Source organism: Tyto alba, unplaced genomic scaffold (genome assembly GCF_018691265.1).
Source record: "Tyto alba isolate M040663 unplaced genomic scaffold, T.alba_DEE_v4.0 Super-Scaffold_41, whole genome shotgun sequence".
NCBI lineage: Eukaryota > Metazoa > Chordata > Aves > Strigiformes > Tytonidae > Tyto > Tyto alba.
Window position 1 is genome coordinate 22,460,771 of NW_024881317.1, and position 27,975 is coordinate 22,488,745.

Here is a 27,975-nt window from a genome sequence, read left to right on the forward strand (position 1 = left end):
TCCTGCAGACATGACTCCACTGTTAACTTTAAGTCCCCCTAGAGCTATGAAGTATCCTGTGTGTATACCATGCCGGCTCACAGCACAGGTGCAGCACCCACTTCGTGGTCCTCCCTAACCACAAGTTACAACTCATTAGCACCACTAACCAAAGTTGCTTTTGACTAGTCTACACAGGTCCCTGGTAAGTTTGGAGTGGTGAAAAGCACCATCTCTAAGTCAGGAGAACATCTTCTACCTGCAACTCTGTCCTAGCAACGAGCAGCTTGAAGTAAAACCCAGGCTCCCAGGATCGCCGTATCACAAACTGACAAGACAACTCATACCAGGATTAAATTTCCTTTTTAAGTACGATGCATACGTTTTGTCACCTGCTGTTTTCTACAGCATAAACAAAGCATATGCATTAACCCTGCTGTAGGACTATTCCCTTTGCACACTGAAGCAGCATTACAACTTCTTCAACAGTCTAAGGCAGCCCAAGGCCTGAAATGCTGTGCCCCTGCAGCCCACTGAGGTCACTGGTGGAGGAGAAGCCAACCTGCAGCCCGTGGAGGACGGCACGCTAGAGCAGGGGGCTGCGTCTGGAGAAGGCTGGGACCCCGAGAACAGCCCGGGACCCCGAGAGCAGCCCGATGCTGGAGGCCTGCAACGTGCAGGAGGGTCCCACGCTGGGGCAGTTCGGGAAGGGCTGCAGCCAGTGGGAAGGACTCATGTCAGAGAAGTTCTTGGAGGACTGTCTCCCGTGGGAAGGATCCCTTGCTGGAGCAGGGGAAGAGTGTGAGGAGTCCTCCCCCTGAGGAGGAAGGAGGGGCAGAAACAACGGGTGATGAACTGAGTGCACCCCCCACCCCCTGTGCTATGGCAGGGGAGGAGGTAGAGAGGTCGGGAGCAGAGCTGAGCCCGGGAAGAGGGGAGGCGGGAGGGAAGGTGTTTTTAAGAGTTGCTTATACTCCTCGCTGTCCTCTGATTTGATTGGTACATTGGTGGTGGTCAAATTAAATTGATGCTCTTTCTTCCCAACTGATTCTGTCTTTTGCCCGTGGACCACGACTGGCAAGTCATCCCTCGCTGGCATTGTCCCAACCCCCGAGCCCGTTACATTTTCTCCACCCCATCCTGCTGATGGGGAGCAGCGAGGGAGTGGCTGCGTGGTGCTCAGTTGCCCTCTGGGCTTAAACCACAACAGGTGCTGTTGGCAGAATCCCTGTCTTGTATTTCAGTTAACAATCAGGATTACCAATAGTATTTAAACTGGATGTTTTACTATAAAACTCATTTCATATGAGCCTAAAATGGTAAGCCCAGAGGAATTTTATTTTCTCCTCCAAGGGTGAACAAGATATTCCATTAGGATATGTTACAAATCCTATTAGAATCCTTGTAAAGATAAACTTAATTTTAACAACTGCAAGTTTGTTTCCAAGAAGGATGTAACTCTGTAATATGATGGTCACCCTGTTAATCTATCCAATCACACCTCAAACCAGTATTAACACATGTAGTGGTATCACTGCAATACATAAGACCTTCTCCAAATCTACCTGCCAAGCGTCAAGCCCTTCTACTTTAATAAGATGTTTGATAGGATTTAAAAATCTTCGTATTTTTTTGGAAATTTGCCAAACTAGAGCGTGTTGTAGTGGGTAATTCCATCTCCAAATCAGGCCACAGGACATCATGTCCTTGCCTGGGATAAGTTTGCTTTTCAGTGCTAACCCCAGAGAAGAATGCACTACATACAATGTGCATTTTATTTAAACTAATAGCAACTTCCTTGGTCAGTTAGCTGAAACCAAATAATTTCTGTCAGCCAGCTGGCACAACAAATAGTGCAGACTGATGAAAAGGTTTCAAATTATTTGTATTATCATAGTGCTTGGGAGCACCCATGCAACCGACCCATTATGTTAAAAACAAAGGCAAAGTGTTTAAGTATCAGAAGGCAAACAATGAAATAAACCAAGTTCAGGATAAATTAGAACATTAAACCATTAAGGTGAGAGCAATAGTTGTCAAACGTCTCAGTTGTGTCTTATAGTCACTTAAGTCTACAAAAATATTTTCTGCTTCATAACATCAAAGTGTAATTACAAACTAGTTAGCAAGCCTACTGGCCTTCTAAATATGTTTTTCCAAAATTTTTATTCTGATCCAAAATGATATGACATCCTTCACCTCCTGCCATTTCCACCAAAACAGATAAAATGCATAAACAGATGTTTGACAGCAGAATTTCCCATTATCTCTTAATCCTATGCTATAGTTTTCCCCAACACTTAAGATTCAGCTGGCCAGGTTGCTGGGCCATCTTGTCTAGTCTGTGGTTTTGCCAAGAACGGTTGGACCAGAGGATCTTTGAGGTCCCTTTCAACCTGGTATTCTATGTTTCTATGATAGTTGTACAAATTAGATGGTTTTCTTCAAGTGTATCCTGAAAAAAAAAAAAGGAGATTACACTTCAAATGGAAATGAGTAATTATAATGGTCTTCCTTAAAAATGGCAAAGGTATATGGATAAGTACTCTGAAAACAGAGATTTAAAAACCAAAACTATGTTGCAGGCAAGTCAAAAGTCTTCCCAATCTCTGAGCAGGGCTGTCAGATCCTTAAAACATGTAGCTGGAAAATTTGCATAGCAAACAAAAGCTGACAAAAAGGAACATTTTTAGAGAAGTATCCACAGAATAGAAAATTGCCAAATGAATATTTAAAATAAAATAAATCAGTGTACCAGGACACAAAAATGTTATAAAAATGCAAACTACTACATGCACAGCATTTTTTATTGCGCAAAACCCAAAGTTCCAGTTTACGAACAGAAACTGCAGATGAAAGTTTCTGTGATAGTGACATTATATTATTTTTCTTACCTAGCAAGATAATGACTGCATGTGTCTGTTTTTAACAAGTAAACAACTGACTTTTTTTATATTTTAGAACATTAAAGCTAGCATACCTATAAATAAATAGTTCTCTGCCTATGGCATCCTGACCAGTATGAAAACTTCTCCACTTTTTTAACAGATGAAGCAGAGAAAAAGGGATTATTTTTTTGTTCTGCTAATGGTATCTCTGGTAGACTACGTAAGGTTCTGCTCATCAGGTGAAAAGGTCCAAATAGCACTTAAATGTTCTTCTATGGTTTTGCTCATGGGCAGTATCTGGTGCTTTATAGCTTCCTCCACAAATCGTGAAACGTCTACTACATGGAAATATGATTTCAGTGGTGGGAGAAGGGCAAGGAATGACCAGATTGTATTTGAATTAATTTGAAAACAAATATTTTACAGTTATGGTGAAAATATTTCATTCAGAAATTGCTACAGTATGAACTAAGTCTTCAGAAGCCAGCCCTCAAGTAAGCAGGAACTAAAAAAAAAAAATTTCAGTGATATACAACTACCAAGAAACCAGATAAGGATGACTGCTACAGAACAATAATAAAGTAAAATTATATTGATCAATTTAAAAGGTACATTAAAAATGTCAGGCTAGAATTCAATAAATGTGCATTTCTTTTTCAGGGAGAAATAATAAACTGTACAATTATGGAATAGGAAGCAATAGCAATAAACTTTGCAGAAAAAGGTCGGAGAAACAAGGACTTTATCACAGATCAGACCATGAGCTAAACAGGACTCCCACTGTCATACTGGTATGAAAAGAACTGATTGTACTAGGAGGTATAACAGCAGCTCCTGAGACTCCTCTTCCATCCAGCATCACTAATGCCTCAGCTGACCGTGTTACTTGAGCACTACGTTTCAAGAAAAACATGGACTCTGATTTACAAGAAAGCAATGAAAATGATCAATGACTCAGAAAATTGGCTCCAAGAGAAAAATGGAAGTCCTGGATTCAGTTATTTGAGCAAAGGCAATATTAAATGGTCATGTAATCAGACACCTCAAATGGATAAGAGAGCTTAAAACATAAATACTGCAATAGAAGGAAAAATCATGTCTCTGTGTATATATATATATTTGTATCACTCTTGCACAGGAAAAACTCCTACATAGGAGTAACATCTAGAATCTTGCCCTGTTCTAAAAAAGATAATACTCTAAATTAAATGCTCACTCTTCTACTTTGGTATGAAAATGGGTTGTTCTTTTCAGTACAAGCTTTAGTAAAATTAAAAAACTCACATTTAAAGCAACTGCTATGAACTTCTAAATATGCAGGAGACTACATATTCAGCAAAAACTCTCATTAAAAGCTCTGAGCTGTTAGCTTGGCACATGGATTTGGATTGCAATTAGAGGTCGTGTACACATACCCACAAACGGAATTTTCTGGGAAGTTTTCCAGGTGCAGAAACATACGGTGAGTTTTCTGAGCATCCTATATACTAGCAGTACTTTATGTTTCTCACTTGCGGGCCGCCTTAGCAATTGCAGCCCAATTCAGTACACTAATTGCATGCTGGCATTAAACCTTTGGCAAGATTGCAACATCACCCACACATCCCTTAATCCTATCTCTACAAAGGTAAGCATAAATAATGTCCATTATTGTCAGCCGATCTGTTTGGCAATAGCGAGAAGTGTTTAGAGAATCTACCTTATCTAACCAGTATCTGCTGAAGATGTAGTGTCCGCTTTGCACTGCTTTCACAATAACAATACCCTGACAACTGGCGAACAAAGGTTGTTTATCAGCAGGACACATCCAGGAACAGAAAAACACAGTGAAGGTTGCGCAGTGCCACAGAGCAGCCAGTTGCAGGTATCGAGGATAGAACAGAAACAAAACAGAAAAGCAATGCATCTCTATATATTCTCTCGGCATCGAGCAATCCCTGGACGAGGGGTTTCTTGAGAAAGAGGCGATACCTTTGTGCTTACTAGTCCTGGTGAGATTTTGCCTTTAAAAAGCTTTCTCACTGGTTTCTGGGTCCAGGTGAGCTTTCAGCAGTCCTAACGCTCACAGCAGTAAGTTCCATGCGATGCTGCCTGAGCGATTTTACCATGTTTTGCATGTCTTTGACTCAATCAACCATGTGATGTCTCTTGGTTCTTGCAAATGAAGAGAAACAAGCATTCATTTCCTATTTGCTTTCCCCAGAGCACTCATGATTTTACAGAAAAGAGCAGTTTTCACCATTCCACATGTCTTTGATCATCCTTGTTACATTCTACACCTTCTTTTGTTTTACTACACCTAAGAGCTTTGATATATGCAAGACAGGAGGGAACAAGATGTGCTCACAGCATTTGATATACAGGATCACCACAGATTCAGATAGAGCCATAATGATTTTTCTGTTTAGGTGCCTACTTCTTTCCTACCAATTCCTGACATTTAATTTGGGTTTGGTTTTTTTGTTTTTTTTTTTTTTTTTTAAAGACCTTGCATTTTCAAAAGACCTACATATTACAACTTCAATATTTTATGCCCATGCAAAACCCAGCAGTTCAGAGACCAATGCTATATAAATTTATACAACTGTATTTTACTGTATATACCACTTTATAGTACGTTGAACTTCACCTGTGTGCTGGGTTTCTGTGTGGGGGGGTTTTGGTAGCAGGGGAGGGGCTACAGCAGTGGCCCCTGTGAGAAGCTTCTCGAAGCTCCTCCGGCTCCAAGTGGGACCCACTCTGGCCAGGGCCGAGCCAGTTAGCAACTGTGGCTGTGCCTCTGCAAGGACGTATTTAAGAAGGGGAACCTGGGAGGAGGAATCAGCAGGAAAAAGACACTTATACAAACACCGAGATCAGCGGAAGGAAGGAGGAGGAAAGGGGGGAGGTGCACCGGAGCAGAGCCCCCCTGTATCCCATGGTGAGATGGCCACCCCGCCCACCACCACCCATGGAAGTGACCGGTGGGGCAGAGATCCATCTGAAGCCTGTGGAGGAGCCCACACCAGGACAGGAAGCTATGCTTAAAGCAAGCTGGGACTCTGAGGGGAGAAGCAGCCCCCACTGTTGTAGATTGGCACTGGGAGAACTGCAACATGCAGGCGTGGCCCACGCCAAAGCAGTTCAGGGAGAGCTGTGGCCTGTGGGAAGGACTCACGGTGGAGAAAGTTCATGGAGGACTGTCTCCTGTGAGAGGGGAACTACACTGGAGCAAGGGAAGAATGCGAGGAGTCCTGCCTTTGAGGAGAAAGAAGCAGCAGGACTCACCATACCCTCCCCATCACCTGCACCATTGAGGGGGGAGTAGAGAGAAATACTGAGAGTAAAGCTGAGCAGGGGAAGAAGGGAGGGCTGAGGGGAACGTGGCTTTAAGATGTGGTAATGCTTCTCACTGTTTTACTCTGTTAAGTGTTGTTGTCCATGGTGTCTGCATTAAATTTATGTTATTTTTCTTCCCCTAACACGTCTATCTTTTACCTGTGACTGTAAGGGGTGAGTCACCCATCCCTGTCCTTATCTCAATTCCTGCACTTTTTGCTTTATTTCCTCCTTCCCAGTCCTGAAGGGGAAGGGGTGAGTGAGCAGCTGCATGGTGTTCAGTTGTTCTCTGGGCTCAAACCACAACAACCTGTTATTTAATTGCTAAGTTGTTTCTTAGGCAACAAGGTGTTTCTGAGGCTCTTCAGTCAGCATTCACTCCCACAACCCCAGTCAACGCAGAAGCAACAGGGAAGTTTGTCACCTTACAATCCCCTTTTCCAGATCACTTACAAAAACGCTCAACAGTGCAGACTCAGCTCCACTAATGAAACTAACTTCTTAGTCTCTAATTTTCTATTAAACAATTCATTTATTCTCTTTTATCTCCATGAGGTCATTCCCTCTGACTCCACAGCACCGTTATTTGAGGCTCTTAAGAGAGACTGTTATAAGTGTTCTGGGAGTGGAAGAGCCCTTAACACCCTTCAAAAGGTTCTCAACAGTAAAGTGTGGCTTTTTCCCCATAAAATATACACAAATGGATTCAATACACGATATTTCCCAAATGTCCAACAACACTATATTTTATTATATTTTTTGTCAATTTAACTGGTCAAGACATCAGATCAACTCATCTACCATTTCCCAGATTTCCCCAGAAGACTTTTAAAAAAACCTCATGTCACACTGACCAAATATCTTGAGTCTGATTTTTTTTTTTTTTTTTCAGACTGATTAGCCAATTTAAGTGATAGGTTACACACCACACTTATAACTCAGGATTTCACACTTAAACTCGTTGAGAAATTTTGAGTGAATACCATCTGGTTATGACGATTACTTACTGTTCACTTTATGGATTTGTTTTGAAATACATTTTACTAGCTCTACAATTTCAGGTAGCCCCCCCCCCCCCCCCCCCCCCATGAGCTCCCTCCATTTCAAAAGAAAAAAAAAAAAAAAAGCTTCACATTTTACAGATTGCAGAGAACATGGGTATCAAGAATTCACTTCTCCGCTTCAGGCCATCTTCTCACTCCTTTCTCTTTATGCTCAATCACCTACTGACCCTATGCTTTCTCTGACAGGCTTGGAAAAAACCTATTACAAGTTTTTTTTATGTTATTAGCAATTGATTGAAAGCTTTGTATTATTTTACTGGCATATGAACATGAGGAAAATAATATTCTTCACCTTGCTGTTACAAGATTTCTGGTGGGATTTTGGGGCTAGATTTTTTTTTTTGTCTTTACAATGTAATTTTTGACAGGTGTTAGGCATTCACTGTGAACATCACACCGTTCCTTAATAAACACCACACCACTTGCCAAGTATTTAACCTTTTTGTCTGTGCCGTTTCATTTTGGTTTTAGTAAGCTTCTTTGACATTATGTAGATCCCCCTTTTATAATGCTGATGGTGATGATCAATATCACCACCCAAAGAGGCAATCAGTTGTACAACCCTAATACTGTCGTTTTCAAATTTAAGTCTAGCATCTCAATTTAAAGAGATTCCATGTTAAAAATTTCAAACATACCCACTGTATCACCACCTTCATGAAAACAAGGCATTACTTCTCCTCTCATCTGTGTGAACTTCTGGCATTCTGACAGAAGTTGATCAGGTCACGGGGGGAAGAATGAACACTCAGCAGCACGATGCTGCTAAGCTCAATTTATGAAGCAGACCAAGCAAGAGAGGCTGTGGCTGGGAAATTTCTATGCTCACTCACGTGTATTGCCAACCCCAACCCACACAAATGCTACTGTGGCAAGTGGGTGCAGTGGAGCTCAGCGCAAACTCAACTTTCCCTCTGACCAGTCTGTCTTGGGTTCTTCAGCAGCAGCACAGCTCCACCACATAATGGTTCCCCCTTGGGCACTCTGCTCCTACACAACACCTGCAGAACACACTGTACTGACTCACCAGACTGATATTTGGGGTATGCCTTAGACAATGAGACATGCATGAAAATGCAAGTTAAATGCTTTCCCCAACATGGCCTATCCCTAACTTGGTCTGCTGAATAAATTGACCTTAGCAGTAACACCTTGCCTGGTGTTAATTCCCCATCACCCTCCACAATACAAAGCAGTAAAGAACACAGGCAAGCCTCAGAGGACTCTATACTCTTGGGGCAGCCCACGTGGAAGAATTTGTTAAGTGTGCTGCATGGTGTCACGAGAGCAACAGAAACCACTGTTTTCCTTTTCAGAAAGAAGTCCCCCCCAGAAAGAAGATGAGTCAAGAAGCCTCATCCCACCTCAGTGCAATACACGGCTGGGGCACTGGGAGCTGTGGCTCAGTCGCTGGTCACACAGCACGCACCAATACTGCAGTGAGTCCACGGGCATATAAAAATCTGAAGCGATGCAACTGGGATCACAACACAGATGGCAAAGGCTTCCTTTAGAACAGGAAAGCAGCAGTGTGGGCACACCACAGTGCCTGGCATCATGTTTGTGAGGCAGTGCAGATGAATGTGGTAGAAAATTAAGTGTAATCCCTGAAAATATTAGTCAGAAGGCTATATATCGGTAGATGCCTTTTTCCTTGTTTTACAAAATGTTCTGTATTCTCTAGATTTCCCTGAAAAAATCAATGTGGTTGACTCTGACAAGCCCACGGTGATGCAGATACCTTCAAACACACTAGCTGTCTTGTGGGGTGACATTTTTGGCAATGGTCAAAGCCTGGGATTTGTTACTGATTGGAATTTGTATCTGGTTTTTCCTACATTGCCATACTCTGAAAACTGCCCTGTGCCTGGAAGGACTGTTCCTGTGGGTGAACCACAACTAGAGCCCAACAGAGATGCAAGAGCAGGTGTAGTAACAGCAGAACCCTCCCGTAGTTTTATTTCCAATGTGTCTTGGGATGATGGATGTAAGGGGTGTGCTGTACAGCCACTGCACTCCGATCCACAGCACCCATAACAGATCAAGGGGTGGAATATGCCAATAACCCATACGGTTTGAGCTGGGGAGATGATGTGCCAGAATCCCCCCAGCTAGTCTCTGCATGGATGAAGCACTGAACTTTGTACAAGGATCAATGAAAAGCTGCTTTCATAAGACTTAAGAGTATTAGGACCCACTAGCCAGTAAGTGTTTCTTCTATACTAATATAAATTGTAATTGTTTTGCACACAACAGGTGAACGCACACATGGAAGCTTGAACTATTTGTAGACTAATTATGTACAATATAAGTGAAGAATTGTGAGTATGTACAAACCTGTACTTGCCAGATGTCACAAGACCAATGTGTGGAATGACACAGGACTATTACAGCTTCGCTCTGGACAAGAGGTAAGTAAAGTGCAGAGGCTGAGTGTAGTGAACCACAGCAAGGAGGACAAGGCAAACAAGAACCGAGTGCAGTGAGCCTTGGCACAGGCCACAGACCAACAACAGAGAGAATTTCCTCAGAAATGGCAGGAAAGGAATACTGTGATGCCACCAGGGATGATGTGATGGACGGCACCTCTGGAAAAAGACCCATGGGCAACGTCCGACCCCACACAGCTCATGCCAAAGCAGAGCCCGTGGGCTTTGCAGCCGAGCTACTGCCCAAGAGCACAAGCTCCGGCTGGTGAGGGGCATGTTGTGTCCCCCCGGCTCACCATCAGAGGCTCAACTGGAGTGATAACTGTGGCAGGTCTCAGCTGCTGGTGTCAGTGGGTGTCAACGTGTAGCTCTCCCTGACACACCTTAGCCCTTGCTTGATCTGCTTAATAAATCTAGGTTAGCAATGTCACGTTCTTTGGTGTTCCTTCCTCCAACACAAAACTTGTTTCTAACTTTATGCACTTGTTTCAGTCCAACACTGACTAGTTAGGGTTTGGGTTTTTTTCCCCTTTTTCCTATTCCTTTGCTAATTTCTGTTGCCTTTTACATGAGCTTTTGCCTCAATACCTTTCGGACTTGTTATCTCCCATCCAGTGCTTGCAGGAAAACCTCTCTATAACCATTTTTAATTCTAGATACCAATGTTTTTTTTCCGTTCCATTAAGATTGAGCCCATCCTTTGTGTATAGCCACCCTCTGTGAAACCATCTGAAAGCCCAGTTTGGGATTAACATGCTGTTATCAGGGTGAACTTCACAATGAAGGAAGAACTCATGACAAAGAACAGATGACAAAATAGATTTCTGTATTAAAATGAGATAACCAGATCATATGTAAAAGGTTATCAATCACAATAAACTAAAACAGAGCTCACTCACAATGCTTATCAGTGGATATTACTGATTATTATTCAAAGGAAGCATTCTAAGCAACTTCTAGGATGACTTTCAGAAGTAAAAACATTAATCTAAGCATCAGTAATGTAAAAATGTTACATTCATTATTTCTACATTTTACTAAGCCTTCATTCCCCAGTCCTTCTAGGAGAAATCAAGCCTGTTTGACCCTGAAACTACTTCAAGTACCATGGAAACATCTGAATAACAAGAATGCTCATCAAAATTTAAACTTCTTACAGCAGCGCCAAAGGCAATGAAAATTTTATTGAATTCCAGAGCCCTAATTTTCTACACAAAGAACACATGGTGAAGAGGCAGCAGAGACAGCCCTCTGCAAGTCAGGGGCCTACAGGCTTTAGGCCCTTGTTTCCAATTTTCAGCACAAAGCTACTTCCAATTGCAACCCCCAATTTCAGTTACTATCACACCACCTCTCACAGCAAAGTTGCAAGAGAAGCTTGGGAGACGATTTTCTGTTTAGATCCCCCCTGTCCCTTCTAAAATACCACTGTCTAAAACAACTAGCATGGATGCTCCATCTATACTGAGACTATTTAATGAAAGGATCTGCAGTGCTGCATCAATCACTAGGGAAAATAAAAAAAATTACTTCTGGCATTTATAGATATTTATTCTGGATATTCCTGAAAGGTATGTTTAAAGTAACTGCCAGTATAGCAGGCACGTGTCATGACATACAAGTTCAAACGTCAAGAATTTTAGTCCTCAATAAAATGCATTATCATATTGTTTATCATTACTCATTTATTATTGTATAAAGACTTCTGAATATGATTACCACACAACGCATTTGTAAACACTGCAGTGGTATCACTAAGCTAGTAAATGGTTACAACAGCTCAGGATGAGCCTTCCCAGCAGACTGTAAAACAAAAGTTTATTTTCTGAATTACTGTTATAGGTAAAAGCTGAGGCCTCTATCTACAGTGGATGACACCCGAGTGCCTTGGTAAGAGCAAGTTTATAACTTGTCAAAATTGGAATATGGCAAATTTTCCACAGGTATTTTCTTCCTTGAAGTGTATTTCTGCAAAATTTCGAGTCATCAGTTTACAATTGTTCAGATCTTTCTGATCAGTGAAGGAAAAATTGGACTTTAATTTTACATTTTTCATTTTGTCAAAGACGCACAAGAGAAAGGAGATACCTGGAGAAAGGAAAGGGGACTGGAGAACAGTAGGATGGGGTGAGAAAGCTGTGACAAGCGGGGTAAATTCAGGCACAGAGGTACAGATGGAAGGAGGCAGCACAGTATGAGAAATGGACAGGTGCACAAAAAAGGCAAGAGTGATGGGAGTGCTGATAGCCGATTTGGAAGAGATCTCAGGAAGGTAGAGGGACTAATGGAGACAGAAAAAAGGAACGAGGTAGCAAAGGAAAAACAGTAAAAAGTTATGATCTGGCTGAAGAGGCAGAGTAATAGGGATCTGAAGGGATCCAAAACCTGAAGAGCGGGATTTAGCAGGACACTAGAGGGAATAAGTGCAGTAGAAAAAACCCACTGATGAATGTAGCGTATGAGAAAGGTCAAGGCCGGGCCTGGACATCAAAGAAAGAAGAGGACAACACTGGAAGAAATTCCACCAGCGTTGCCCCCCTTAGAGGCTGGAGGTGGCCAGGAAGGCCGGCCTCCCCCTCCCGTATCCTCAAACGGACATAAAGCTCCCACTTCCCTCCGCCCCCAGGCCAGCAAAGAGCCCCCCCGCAGCTGGGCACACAGAGGAAGGGCGGCTGTTGCCCTCCCAGCTCGAGCGGCAGAGATCTGTCCCAAAGCTGCTGACTCCAACTCATTCGCTGCCGGAGGTGAGCAGAGGCTGGCAGACACCACGAAGAGAGGAGAGATGGTCCTGGATCTAAGAGGGCCCTAGAAAACGAGATGCCTTCCCCGTCCCGGCCTCACTGGTGGGTTGGGGTGGATGTTTAAAAAGCAAATCCAGTTTTTGACAGGTGACAACAACCTGTCAGCCTTGTGATCTGGGTCAGGGGACGGACGGAGCAGCAGGGCCTCTCACCCTTCGCCAATCACAGCTCTAAAGGGACATATTAAGAGATGCATATTCTGAAAAATCAATGTTTAAGTGTCTCACACTGGGCACTAAAACAGCTGGATACATTTCATCTTAATTTTTCTGTGACTCAGTCAATTTTTAAAATGGGTTCAATACCACTTCATTTCAGCGGAGTGCAAAAATACATTCATTAGTGTTTATGAATGATTCAGATCCCATGGTGCTGAATACCAAAACAGAAATAAATATGGATTTGAACTGAGCATAATAAATAAATCATAGTACTATCCCCTAAATAAGAAAAAAATCAAATATTGAATATTTTATCAATAAATTAGTATTATGAAGTTTGTGCACTGCGCAAGACAGTAAGATCCTGTGGAGAAGTAACAGGAGAACACATATTTAAGATTTTCATAACTTCATCTCATAATGAGGGAGAAGGAAACAGTGACAAATTTAAGACAGCCGGCCTTAAAATTTCTTATTTTTTAATATTTCCCTGCATAGCCTTCACAATGAGGCGGTATATTTGCATGCCAGAGACTGAGGAGCTGGCAAAGTCCAAAAAGGACATCGATTTTAAGATAATTTCAAATATTAAACCATTTGTTCACGGCATACAGATTGCCTCAGATCACTCTGGAAAAAAATAAACTAGGTCTGCAAACAGTAAAATAACTTATTGAATCCACTGCTCCACCAAGTCTCTCTAATCTTTACCAAAGCAAAATGTAAACTTCCAACAGCACGCTGCTGTGGGAACCGGGCACATCCCTACAGTAATCACTCACTAGGAAAAAGACTTTTTTTTTCTGATGAAGTCAAAAAAAGATGGAGCATTTATGCTTTTCCACTTTTTTGGTTTGTAACGATGAATTCTGTAAGCTTGCTTTACACATCAATTAAGAGTTATCCAATCGCTTTCATTTCCAGATCAATGAATGTAGGCCTATCTTCACATCAAAGTCTCTTCTAATTTACAAATCCCCAAAATAACCTTAATTACAATCCACTTCAATAATAGCTTCCACATAAGGAACAAGCTAAGACTGCAGTCTGAAAAGAAACAACTAAAAAGGACACAATAAAGGCCTATAAAATTATGTCTGCTAGAGTGAGGGAATAAAGACAGACTGCTTCAGCTTTTTCCCATGCAAGCTAGGAAAAGAAAAATCAAATCAAGCTAACAGAGGCTGGGTTCAAAAGCAAAAAGAAGGTGCTGTTCCTCCCAGTGTCATGAGATGCTGTGAATACAAGATATTTACATGGCCAGGGGAGAGGGGGACAGGAGAAGGAGATGGATTAATAGAAATCTACTGAGGACTGCTAAATAATGTAGAAACTACGTGTAGCTCTGAAAATCCCCAATCTGCAAATGGCTGGAGAATGCGACATTACTCAAGGGAAGCAACAAATATTCTTGCCCTTTACTTAAATTCTCTTAGCCATCTGCTTTTGGACACCGTTAGGAACAAGACACCAAATAACACGAGCCTTTCATTTAGTCCAGCACAGCTACTGTTGTATCTCTGCATTCACTCTGCTCACAAAAATGCGTGCATATTAAAACTGAATTGTCACACGCTTTTGTTTGCAGTGTTACTGTTAAAATACGATGGCTGCATGGCAATCCTCCAGCCCTGACAGCAGGCACTCCTTCAGCACCCAGAGCCCCGTGTCCAAAAGCCCCCATCCCTACCCATCCCACAGGCTGCTCACCACTGACCTTCCCTTTCCCCAGCCCCACGCTGGCCACACTCCTCTTCACCAAACAGGAGCACAACTCAAGTGTCAGACCTGGAAGTGACCACATCTTGCAACAGGAGGTTTAACACACATATATGATACCGATGAAAGCGTCAGCTGGGTAAGGTAAAGACTGCGGTGCCTCTCTCAACAGGTTTTTTTTTGCCAAGGGAGCACACTAGGACAGCACATCTAATTCATCTTTCAGCTTTCTAGTATTACTAAAGTTGGAACCTGGGGATGACACTGTAAAAATCAGTCTCAAACTGGCAGCTTAAGTGAACAAAGAGGCTTGCTGTCTGTTACAGTGCTTTCCCCCTCTGGCCAGGGGCTAGCTGAGAGATGGCCACAGCTTGCATGAAGTCCTCTGCTAAGCGTGCAGTCTGTTAGGTTTAAACTTAAATCAAAATAACTAAGTCTCTGGCTCTATTTCTGCAGTCTAAGGAAAAAAAAAAAAAAAAAAACACCAAACAAAAGTAAACCAGAAAACCAGCATGATTTCAAAGCACAGTTATAAATTTGCCAGACTCTTTTGCCTTTACAGTTTGCTTATCTTGAAACACTACCCAGTACTAGAGTCATTGCTCTTCAGTTATAGTTGCTCACAGGAAGCAATTGGAATTCAGGAAAGCACATACCTCAGTCAAGTTCTTTTTTTCTTAAATAAAATCCACTAAGTTGGGGGTTCCTTAAGGTAGATAAATCAAGGCAGATATAATGGATAAGGAGCATATCTCAAAGCCATCAAAGAAATTTTGTAAGTTTGCAGTATTTTAGAAAATAATTCTTCCAAGCAAACAGAAGCAGTAGACTGTGAAGCATTCACACAATACTGATACAAGCTAGTAACTGTTAATAGATTAGGAAGCGATGATTTAGGAGTCTCAGTTATTCATATTTCAACTTAGTAAATTAAACAGTGACCACTTTAACATAAATAAAGCACTAGAGCCTCCCTAGAAAAAAGCTGACATATAATTCTAAAGACTATCTTATAACTTTTAGTATTTTTTATAAGGTGGTACAATAACGGATCACTATTTTAACAAAAAGGGAAGAGTGCTCTTCCAAATTTTTACTATTCTGAGTTATTCTAGGCAAACAAAAAAAAAATGAGTATTCCCCTTCATCTGTAACATTTTTCTACGTTTCAAAGAAATTTTTCTTTTCCTTAGAATGCAACAGTCAGCAACTATACTCCAATGTGAAACTAAAGAAACCAAGTTTAAGTTTTGCAAGAGAACCATCTGACAATTTGAAGTCACAATATTTTGCCCAAGTATTCAAAGCACTGATTTAACATTACTGTATGATTCATATGATGATGCAGAGCTTTACTAACAGTAATGCAGTGAAAACAGACAATGGAAACCACCTAAGGGGCCTTATAAAAGCTTTATTTCTTGTATCCTATCGCATTTGCTTAAAATCCAGCTAAATTTCGCATAAGTTAATAGGTTAATTGTTTAAATCCACAGTTCTCCAGTAATCATCCAAGTTGATGCCTATACTATTCCATTTATAATCAAAAGAAGTAGTAGGGAGATTAGCAACTCTGAAAATCACTCCTATAATGGTTAATCACACTAATGACAATTTAAGCAAATTAGTAGAGCAATAACCATGCAACATTCAGATTAAGTATATGACTGGAAGGAAATCTACTGTCAGTGCCAAGGATACCCACACTGAGGTTCATAAAACCACAGAAGCCTGATCTCATAACAAAACCTCCTTTTTCATCTCCACAAAACCTCCAGTGGTTATTTTCCCTTCCCACTCCATGCAAATTCTTGGATAGCTGTCCAAAACAAAGTTTCGGCTAATTATGTAAAGCACAATGATTTGGGCCTTATGTTTTTTCTGCATGAAAGAACGCAACAGAACAGTGCTTTTGTACTCTGTTTTTCTATTATCTTTCTCACTAGAACCACCTTCCTAAGATACAGTTTATTTTGTCTATGTGGCATTTCATGATGTGCTAGAGAAGCAGCAAACAGGCAAAAGATAAATGCTATAAATCAGAGCTATGTTATTGTTGACATTGTCAGCAAACAAAGTTATTAATTATGCATGTGCTAGAAAAGCTGAAGAAAAATTATTTGCCCAAAGGGGATAGGAATGGCAAAATTGTATTTTAAAAATTCTGCCCAAAGTGTCACACATAGCTTATAGTAAAACATTTGAATTTACTAAAATATGTACTTAAAAGCATTAACTTAACTCTCAAAAGCTATGAACTGCTAAACTCATCTCAGAAGAGATTTTCATTACAGAAGACTGACATATTTTAAATTGCACTTCTAGCCTCTTAGCTTCATCGCTATGCATAAAGCCTGCCTTCAGCTTCTCACAAGACAGCATGCAGGCTTGCAGACATGAAGTGCATCTTCCATTTCATAAAAGATATTCCATTACAATAAACAAAAGAAAATTAATTTGAAATTGGAACTCCAAAATACTATTGAGCTTGATGAGTTATAGAGCACAAAGCATAATTCTTTTTGAAGGCTGCTAAAACTTTCTTATCTTCTTCAAGCACGCTTCCACTCTGCAACATGCCTATGCAAAAAATACATTGTCCTACTTAAGTGACCAGCTCCTTGTGTTTACAGATTCACATCTTTACTGGTAAAAAGTACTTCTGGGGAAGATTTTGCAAGTTGCATGCCTGCCACCATTGCAGGCAACACATAATACTCTTTTATAAAGAGAAATCTTTACTAAGCCTACGTTCTGTGTATTAACTTACCAATGACGGTAAGGTTACAGTAGGTCTTTCAAGGCCCCCTACCTCGGGCCTTTCAAGTATTTAACTTATGATAAACACAAAAAATGTGATGAACACAAAAACCCACTTGTACTTACAGTTGTATTTACAGAACAAAATACTTTACTGAAACTAAAACCACCTGATGTGAGAGGCATGGAACCTGTGGAATGCCACTTCTAGAGCACAAGGGTGCTTTGAATTATCGTACTGTAGAGCAATTTATGTCTTCAAGTGTAAAAAGCTTTGTTTAAGCCTATACTGAGAATATACCTAAACTCCTAAAAATGCAAAAAAGGAAGACCACAGAAGAAATCTTTGAGTCAGCACTTGACAATAAACAAGACTGGCAATGCTGCCAGAAGTCAGGACTGTTCAGAAAAATATTCAATATAAAAATATCCTTCTGCCATTTACTAACCATTAACTAGTCTGCTGTGAGCCCAGTTTCCTTCTATCTAGTATCTTGGATCCTGTTCATGTTTTCTTACAGGCCTCCTCCCAGCACCTTTCTGAAGAGAGAGCCTCACAAGCGTCACTGAAGAGCATGTAACAACTTTATTACGCAGATCACACCTGCCTCAAAGGTCTTCACATCTACTACAAAACAGTATAGTTAACTTAAATTGACACTAACTAAAGAAACTGCGTTTACTCAAGGAATCAAAACTCCACGGCATTTTTCTTTTAAATTATTCTCATCATGAAGACAAACTAATTAACTGCGAGACTGTGTAGGGAATAAGTCACCACAGATAACAGTCGGCCTCCCTATAACAAATTACTGAATTATTTCATCTTCATAACTTTGGGATAAACTTTCCTACCAAGGACTATAGTTTTTATAAGGTGACATCTACTAACTGCAATAATCTAGCTCCCATTAGAGAAATAAATTATCTGGTGGTATGAGAGACAGCTTAACTACCATAAAAATTTAACTCAAAAGAAAGTATATGTATACTTTATGGTACGGTCTCTCTCTCGAGACTTAAGTAATGCGTGGTGTTCTTCAGCATTTCCATTTTAACATCACCCTCAGATTTCATCATGAAATTTGATGGTGCAAAACCAATGCAAAAGCCTCAATTGAAATGGGGGGGGAAAAAAAAAAAACAAACTTAAAATGCGTAAATCCAAGAATCAAACTTAAAGCTTGATTCAACCAATTAAACATGGAAGGATAACCCTGATATACAGAGAAAAATACTTGCCATTTAGGGCACAATTTCTATAAAAAGAGTTCTCACTTAGAGGAAGAAGGCATTTTAATGAGCTTCTTAGTTCACACATTCAAATTTCTTCAAAGTCCCTGGCATGCACAACTTAAAAATTACTACCGAATCTTTCAACTTTTATTTTTTAATTTAAATTCTAGCGGTCATCTCTTTTGATAGGGAATAAAACCAGTAACAAAAAAACTATAGTCTACCTCTAGTTTATGCTTATATCTACTATATCCTTCAGTCCTTAATAGGTGTTTGAGAGCACTTGGAACAATGAACCAGTTGGGCTACTTGACCGGCTCACCTTTCCTACATCACTGTATAAAAAACATGCGCCATTTATAGTACCAAGTCAGTTCTGCAGAGGATGACCTTTCCACCCAGTATGAATTAATCCTCCTGTCTAATTCAGAAGAAACCTAATGGCATGCTTCATATAGTGTACCATGTGTAGTCATGCATGATGTGCCCATGACATGACAAAATTAACGGAATTAGAGCTTTTTGTTCCAAACAATCTAAAGGAAAACACATAATCCAGAAACAAGCTCATGCTAGATATAGAAAACAGAGATGGCAGACTTCACTGCAGGTCTTCCCAAAATTAAAAAGTCATCTCAGCAGTATTATTTCAGACATTTGAGCGCAAGGATGAGGCATAATGAATGAAAACCTGGAAAAGGGAGTGGAAGGCTGACTAACACAGCACTGACTGCCCTGTACCGCAGCATTTGCAGTGTTACATACTCCATCATCATGGAACTGACTTCAGAATCGAGGTAGGAAACCCTGTGTCAGGTAAATCCTGCTCCAAACTAAGAAGTACATTTTCAGTTTGGAGACTAGACAAATATGTCTAAATATGAAAGTCAGGCAAAAACATGCATTTTTTGTAACTGATTGTCTAGGCCAAAGGTATTGATGCAACATTAGCTTATTTTTTTTTAAAAGCCATTCTGCAGCAAAAGTATTTCTTTCCATAAAGCAGCAGCTGGTTCAAACCCTTGTTAATATGATCTTAATTTATTAGAAATTCTAGCTGAAAGAGAAACCAGCTTTTACAATTCCCTTAGTTCAATATCAGTTTCTACATTGTAGATATTTAAGAGACTGCTGCTTAATTTAGTAACATTTTCATTATCCCCAAGGATTACTCAAGAACATTTACAAGGAAAACCATTTGCGTGAATTGTATGGGTTACTGATAATTTAGTTTTGTCTGTCTTAATGGTATTTTATTTTTTATACACACATATATATAAATCACAAAGCTTTTTTTTTTTTTCTAAATTCACAGTGTACTTCATCTTCCTCGCATGTTCAGTTCTGCAGGCATCACCTCCCACCTCCCACACAATTCAGTTATGGGCACTTGGCCAAAAGGATCTCACCTTTGTCCTCCTTAATGCTTAACTATTTGGGTATGTTTTGCAAATGGTTTTTTGGTACCACAAAAATCTGTTTGAAAACTATGCAGCACCGACCTAACAAAATTTTTCTGAATGTAATTGAGTTGTCTAGGGAATTACAGATGTTTCATGTAGAAGAACCTCGTGACTAATCATTGTTGGGTACTCAGAAAAGACACTCTTAAGAGAAAAAGCCCACCCTGAACACTAGTGTTACCTACAACAGCCCACTGTGGCTCCCCACCTGCACTGTCCTGCTACCCCCGTTGGGTTGCTCCTCCCCAGGACGGTGTCCAAGCCCAGAGAACTGCCACGTCCGTGGGTCCTTCCTGCCGGTTAGTGGGAAGTCACCGCTGCTGGGAAGAGCACGTGCTGCCAGCTGATGTTTGTGGACGCAGCAAGGGCATGACATTCCCAGCCACAGCATGATCAAAGAGTGGAATTGGTGTCACGTTGACAAACTCAGCCTTTCACATCCTGTGCCAGAGGCTTCAGGGAGACGGTACACCCATTTCCAGTTCCTCATCCTGGTCTGTCAGTGCACATCATGCTCTGATAGTTGATCATATCACACTCACACTGCTGCAGCACAACAGTTTAAACCGAAAAACACTTGTTATTGTCATGAGTGCCTAATCTGCAAAGCCTCTGCACCACCTCATTGACCCGTGGATGGTTCCTAGCAGATGGGATGCACCTCTACAAGGCACACGCGTAACCCCTGTCTTCACTATCAGGTTTCAATAAATTTCCTGTGGGCTTCAGTACTTGCTCTGACCACAGGAGTTAAGTCTCTGCTCACATGCACAGCACAAGGCACCGACGGCAGCTGTCTCTGCTCAACCCTGACCTCAGGTAAGGTCAGAAAAACCATCCCAGCCCTAAGCTTCATGGAGTGCTTGCCCCCTTTGAACACTGGAAAACAGGAGGAAGCGGCACGGCAGAGATCACTGCTTGTGAAGGCTGCCCACTGATTCTCATTACAACATTCAGTTTTCGTTGTTCTGTAATGTCACCACTGAATTTTAAACATCTGCACTGCTACAAGGAAATCCTTCTTCAAGACACCAGAAAAGCTCATTCAGAATTTCTGGAAATACGATTAAAGAAAACAATTTTTTGTGCCCCTATTAAGAATCATGCCAAGCTCTCCTCAGCAAGCTTTATTGTCCTACATTGCTGAAACATGGCAAGAATTGGATAAACGTTCCACCTGCTCTTAGGAAAACATTAAGACATATCAAAAAAATTTACAACAGTTCAACTACAGAGCAAGATTTAGAAACCCAGGAGCTACAGGCAGAGGCAATCAGAGGTTCTGCTGAGCCAAAGTCCTGCATAATAGTAGTGGGCAGCAGAAATCAGATCATATTATCTTTAAATACCACAAAAGTGTGATGTTTTGCATAATACAAACAATGACTTATTTTTGGTGGAAGTTTACATTTAGTATTAAAAATCATGCATCTCATGTAGATGGTCATTTTTGGTCCCCAGGTAAAGCCTGAGCAAGTGATGTAGTCTTAAAAATAATGCTACCATCTCCTTCCTCCCCATTCCACGTATGTTTCTGAATATTTCTTAAAACTTTTTCACTAGTAACTTTATCGTTGAACACAAATGTGACAGAGGAAAAAATTACTCAGAAAGTATCTATATTCCTATTTAGTTGAATCCACAAGTAAACTGTACAACTCCATAAACATTAAACTGTGCTTAAGAGCAGCAACAAGGACTAATAGACAATACAGTGGCACTGACCAAAATTACAGCAAATTCAGCTTATACGCCTTCCCCACATTAGACTCCCATGACTTACTGTGTTTACTTTGTATCGCTATGGGACAAAGATCATTAATGAAAGTCACATAACAGTTTCAAGGGAAAGAAATAATGTGTACAAAGCTGATGTATTATTTTTATTATTAACATCTTTCCCCAACCAGCATTCTCAGATAACTAGAAAAGACAATACTTTGTCCCAAGTACGAGCCCCTGACAGCATCAGGTTTAGTGCACTATCTTCTGAATCTATAATTGAAGTGCAGCCTATTATCAAGATACAGCACTGAGCTTAATTAGAAACAGAAATCGATAAAGATAATCTAGAAGATATGAGAAAGGTTTCTGTAATTTTCAGTGTTGGTTCAAATTTCTTCCCTAGAATTGTTTCCAATAATAATGAAAGCTTAATGCAAAAGTAAGAGCTACCCAGACATATTATTCTGTTGCTACAGGATTTAGTGCACTTTTCAAACATCTACAATTTCCTGAGAAAGCCAGTATTACCGTTTATCAAAGCATCTCCCACAGATGAAGATCTGGTCAGACGTACTTTTCGAAAACAATCTAAGATTTTTGCATCAAGGCTCTTCCTTCTACAACTGTTTTGTTTTGATTTTAAAGAAAGTCTTAACAAGTTTAACTCAGGCTGGTTAGTAAATAAAACTGAATAAAAACTGCTCTTTGTGCAGTACAAGGAAACTAAACAGACAGGATTGAATGCTCCCTCCTTGCAACCTCAATAGGAAATAAGGCAACTGTGACCGATACAATGATACAACAAAGGAGTCAGCCTGTTTCCCATGCAGTACGTTTAGAAATAGTTCTTTTTCACCATAGTTGGAGATGTTTAAAATAAAGTTACGAGGAAAGGGCCAAACATTTTGACTTACCTCACACTTCCTCATACATTTTTACCTTATTTTAATGATAGGAGGGAAGCTATCTGACTAAAACCCAGTCTCTCAATAATAGTGTAAACGGGAGCCATTTTTCAAACTACTTTTAAAGCCTCATCAACAGCTTTAGGGTATATTGCCCCGAAGTATAAACAACAGTAATAAAACCCATAAATAAAAATAAAAATATATTAATAGGAACATAATCACACCTAGTTCTTAAACCAAGATCTTCAACTACAAAACTTAAAATAATTACCTGCCATCAATAACCAAAGCATTTTCTGTACTCCAAACACCCATTACTGCAACAGCAAATAGAATGGCTAAATAAAAAGTACAGTGGAATGACTACAGAGGTTACAGATTGCTTCCCTGGAAGTCAGACCCACAGACACTTTTTACAGGTTTGCGAAAAATAAGTTTCTTTCCTCTTTTGGGTGCACCAAACCTTGGTCCATGTGGTAGAGACCATAAATTTCACCTTCTCAGATGGCTTTGTATGTGGCAATGCATTAGGAATGCTACCCTGGCAGAGGAATGTTTCAGCCGGTATATTCTAGACCACGAAGCAACTACCCTTCTGCTGCGTTGTAATAACATCATCTCTTCAAATCTGATTTGTGTCCCTGACTATTCATTTAAAACCTATCCACTAGACAAAATATAGAGTTTATCTCACTTATCTAAATTACTGCCCAACCCTTGCATAGACATCAGGAAACATGTTTTCTTACACTGCAGGACCAACACTGCAATGTATGTATTTTTTGCTAGAATAAGGATTTGCTATTAGCATAAGTCTTTTCAGCTGTACTGAAAATATTTCCAGCATTTCCTTTCAAAGCACAACATTGACAATTCAATCAAAACACTTCTGCATTCGTTTTTTCCATATAATCTGCTCTGGCAGCACAAATGAGGTAGTGATCAGCCCATTGCCAAGTGCAACCTCTTATTTATCACTACAGATACCCAAAAATAAAGTTTTCCTTCTTTAAGTTTAGTACATTAACACAAGGCTTTTAATGCACAGTACTTAAGATACGTTATCAGACACTGAATGCTGTCCTAGAAGACTCAAGAGCCAACCTTCTGCAATTCCAAAAAACACTGAAAGGTAATAACATAGACAACAAAAAAAGAGCAATCCTGACTCTTCTCACACAAATGCAGTGATTCATTTATTTTAAAGACAGCAGACCTGCCATATCAATTTATATGAAAAATGAAAATGGAAATTTTTTAGGTTCATTATTTTCTGGTTCAGTATCAACTGCAGTAAATATTTCAACAGAAAAAGAAAACTCCCTCTAAACTCATTATCTACAACACAAGTACCAAGACAGGCGACAGGAAGCTCATGCAGTGATCTAACCCGCGTCACAGTGGTTGCAGAAATCCCAGGGGCGTTGGGCACAGTAATAAATTTGAAATATTTCCCAGATGAAGAATGAACTTATAACCTTCTCAGTGTTTAACTGCCACTATGGCTCTTCCGGGCCACAGGTTTTAGACTGAACAGAAGCCAGCTGACTACATTTTAAATACATTTACTACTTGTTTCCCCAGCTTTTCTTTCATCACTTTCCACTCTTATCTAACGGAAATACTACAGATTCTTTCATTGCTGGTGAGAGCAAAACAAATTTTTCCAGTGCTCTCAATTCATTACATGTGTTGTAAATAAACCTGGTACCCAGTGCCATTCCTCCTGCTGACAGCAAGGGTAAGGAACACTGTCAACACAGCTTAAAGAAATTTGACTTTGTACTGAAGATTTTCAGATACCAAATTATTGCCCCCCTTCACAGCAAGCAACCTACCCTGGCAAAGGTTCCTTCAAGGTGCTCAGCCCGAGACCACAATGGCATACTCTTGACTCAAGGAAAAGCAGGTAGGTACAAAGCTGTACGCTGATTTTATCTATCTGATACTTGTCCCTAAAGACTATCTCAAATGTGGATGGGATTCAGAAATGTTAAGCTTTAGGGGCTAAGCCTCTTTCAGCCACAGATCTTCCCCCAGCACACTTCATGCTCTCTTCCATATTCAAACTACTTCTCAAATGTTCAAGTCAAAAATTTGGTGCATGACACACAAGTACATGAAATCTCCAATTTGCACACACATAACTAAAAAACTTTTAATTTTCTATAACTCTTTGATGCAGAACAGTCTTCTGAATTTGCTTCAAGGTGTCTCCCCACTTTGTGGCAACATGTATCTTCCCCCTTTTCAAGGAAAAGGCCTGAAAACTGTACTTCCAACAGATCCATTGCTAAGCTGCTTAGCCAGTTGCTCCCTCACCCATTTTGATCAAAATTATTTAAGAGAGCTAAGTTAAAGTTAAGAGAGCTAAGTTAAAGTGACTTGGAGATCACAAAAAGCAGCTGAGCCAAGAGATGATAGAGGGGTTGTGGGGAAGAGAGATGCAGAGACAGTGCCCACCTTTGCAGTGGCTAGAAAAATTTGTGTCACTCAGCAGGATCTACAGAATGAACTGCAGGTGGTTGATAGAAGCTAGACCAAAAACCATCATCTTCTAAAACGTACTTTAAATTCTTAATCTTTTGAACTGCCTGTGCATTTCTCAAAAAATCCCTTCGTATCATATCAAGGACTAACCAGGTTTAACAAAGGGTTGAAATTCAAAGATGATTTACAGATAAAGGTACAAAGAATGTTACTAAGGACAAAACCAGGTATTCATTTATAATTCTTTCTTTTGTCCCTCTCAAAAGTGTAGGCTACATAAAAAAAATACTCTTCCTTCTCTCCAGACCCACCTAAAGTTTAAATTATTTCTCAACAAAAATCACTTTCAATACCACTATTTACTTTCGCCAGTAGTTAAATACTATTTTACCCTGTATTCTTAGGACCTGTACTGCATACCTTTAGCACGTTCTTAGAACAGCCTTCACCAAAATATTGCATTCATTTTCCATCATCCTCTGAATAAAATTAAATTCTCATAACTCTAGCTCCCAGATACATTTTGTAGATAGAGAGACTGAGGAAACAAATTTGTGTAACATGCTTCTGGACCCTAAGTACCTTTCTAGTTAAAGCCATTTCTCCAGATTCAGTACTTTTATGATGTAGACTGGGAGATTAAATAAAATATATTTTTTTAAACTGAACATTAAGGCAATAGGAAGCTCCTCTAACACTTTTTTTTAAAAATGACACAAGGTAGCTTGTTCAAGGGACTATCTCCAGGTAAGAGAAACAGCCCATGTCCTGAAGTGTCATCGACAGGACATGAGTAAACAGCCTTAGTTTAAGGAAACATTTATCTGAATTCAAAATGGTGCCAAATTTGAGAGAAAAAAAACCCCATGAACTCCCAGGGCTGATCACCTCACACACCTGCATGCAGCTGGAAATAAGCTCTCCTCAATTATCTCCCAATTACCTTACGCCAACACGCAAGCAGCACAGCGAGATGTACCCACTCCTCGGCGGCCAAGCCGAGCGCACACGGGACCGCCGGACGGCACCCGGCCCTGCAGGGCCAGCCGTCAGCAGCTCCGTCCTCGCCGCCGCGGCAGGACGGGTGGAGGGCAACCCGCCCAACGCAGCGGACGCACGGCAGCTTGCTGCCACTGGTACCACAGCAAAGAGAAAGCACATTACAAGGATCTCAAAACCTGGCGCCTAAAGGATACAGAAAAGCTGGTGTTAAGAATGAAGTAACAGTTAATGAGCATTCTTTTTATTCTGGGCACAATTTAAGCTTACAACTGGAGAAAGCGGGTTGTTTCTAAACACCTGCAAATTTCAGTCAATCCTTACGTGGCACTGCAGGGAAATCTCAGTTACTAAGAGGCATCAACAGGAATGCTGTTTCACTTTAACTGTCCTAACACTGTCAAACAAAGCCATCTTACCCACATTTAAGTAGAGACTTACAAATGTCTCACTGAATTGCCATCATGAAATGTTAATAGGGGGAAAAAAAGATTGACTGCCTTAGTACAACCTCTCGTATGCTACTGAAATCTCCAAACAAAAAAAAAACAACGCGTGCTTCAAGGAAGAGATGCAGAAAAATAGACGAGACAAGGGAATTCAAATTCCAAAAAATTAATTTCTTGTATGAACTTCTGCCAGACTAATTTCTAACAGTGACAGAAGAAGCTTAAATTAAGCAAAATCATGCAGTTATTTGGGAAGAGATTAAAATGTTTCTAGTCTAGAAGAAAATGATACAGTGATCAGATAACATTTACTCAAACTATTCAACTCTTCACCAAATCACACTAATTCAGAAATACAATTACTCTCTACAGTGGCCTATCAGAGGAAAGTAGAATTAAGATTAGTTCTAAGAAGTAAAATCAGAAATACAATTTTCCAAAATGCATTCTGTATAATGTTTAATATATTTTAATAGTCAAGCATTAAAATAAGTCCTTTTTTTGGTGCCAGGTGTGTAAGAAAAAAAATCAGCATAAAAGAACTGGCAGAACGTGCTCTAAATCTTTAAAACCAAATAAAGAAATCACTTACATTAGGATAAGGACCAGAGTGATCTCAAGATCACTTTTATCCCCCAAGTGACCTGGCTGTATATCCTACATTAAGGCTATAATCTCAGTCTTATCTATGACTTGCTTAGCTTAATTGCATCATATCATTAATATTATTAATTTCTGCCATTGCCCATAAAAGTCAAAGTCTCATGCCAATTCTGTAAAATATAGCTTGAAACTGATTTAAAAACAGCACACAGTGAGTTGCATAAGACCTTGAAAGTGCTATGAAGCATCAAGCGTGGAAGTATTTTAAAAGACAGAGCACCTATCTTTATTCTTTTGGTCCAAGAAACAAGGAAAGAAAAATGCATGACCAGAATTTGTTGAATGGGTCTCTCAGAGAATGGGGTTTTCAGACATTCTTCCCCAACTTTTAAAGAAGGGCAGAGCTAGCTAAAATGCTTCTGTACCAGTAATATACCGAAATCAAAAGGTGTGCTCAGAAAGCTAGTCCCAAGACCGGTGGGGAATAAAATGCAAAGTGAAGCTTAAGTTACAGGTAGAAGGTAACAGTGCAAAGCGAGCACTGACAATGTACTCTCAGGAGAATACTCCCCCAATATCTTTATAAACAAATGCTGCACCTCGTTAATATTCAGTTTTACACAGACGTGGTTAAATATAGCTGTGATGTAATGCAGAAATGCTGTGGACGCTAATATAAACCTTCCCTCATACTCTACTTTCCTAAAGAGGAAGACTTTAGCTGTTCAACACTGAGCAGCTCAATGATCAACTTTCTTTGAAAACCTGTTGTCCCTTTTTAACATTTTTCTTTTAAACCCAGGTGACCTTCTCCAGTTGTTCTACACCAGAAACATACCTGGAACTTCTAAAATACAGCTAAGAGACATAAGATGTGTCTCCTTCAGTATTTATGCCTTGAGTACTAAAATCTGCCCAACTTTCATACACTGTGTTGATAGAGGAGAACTCTGCTAAGAGACCTTTACGTAACTATTCTTATA

The 27,975-nt window shown here is 40.2% G+C and overlaps 1 protein-coding gene across 9 annotated transcripts in view; it reads right to left on the reverse strand.

The window, feature by feature from the left end:
- The window catches only part of NEO1 (neogenin 1), a 208,409-nt gene that overhangs the window by 82,418 nt on the left and 98,016 nt on the right, over positions 1–27,975 (reverse strand). The window lies entirely within an intron of this gene.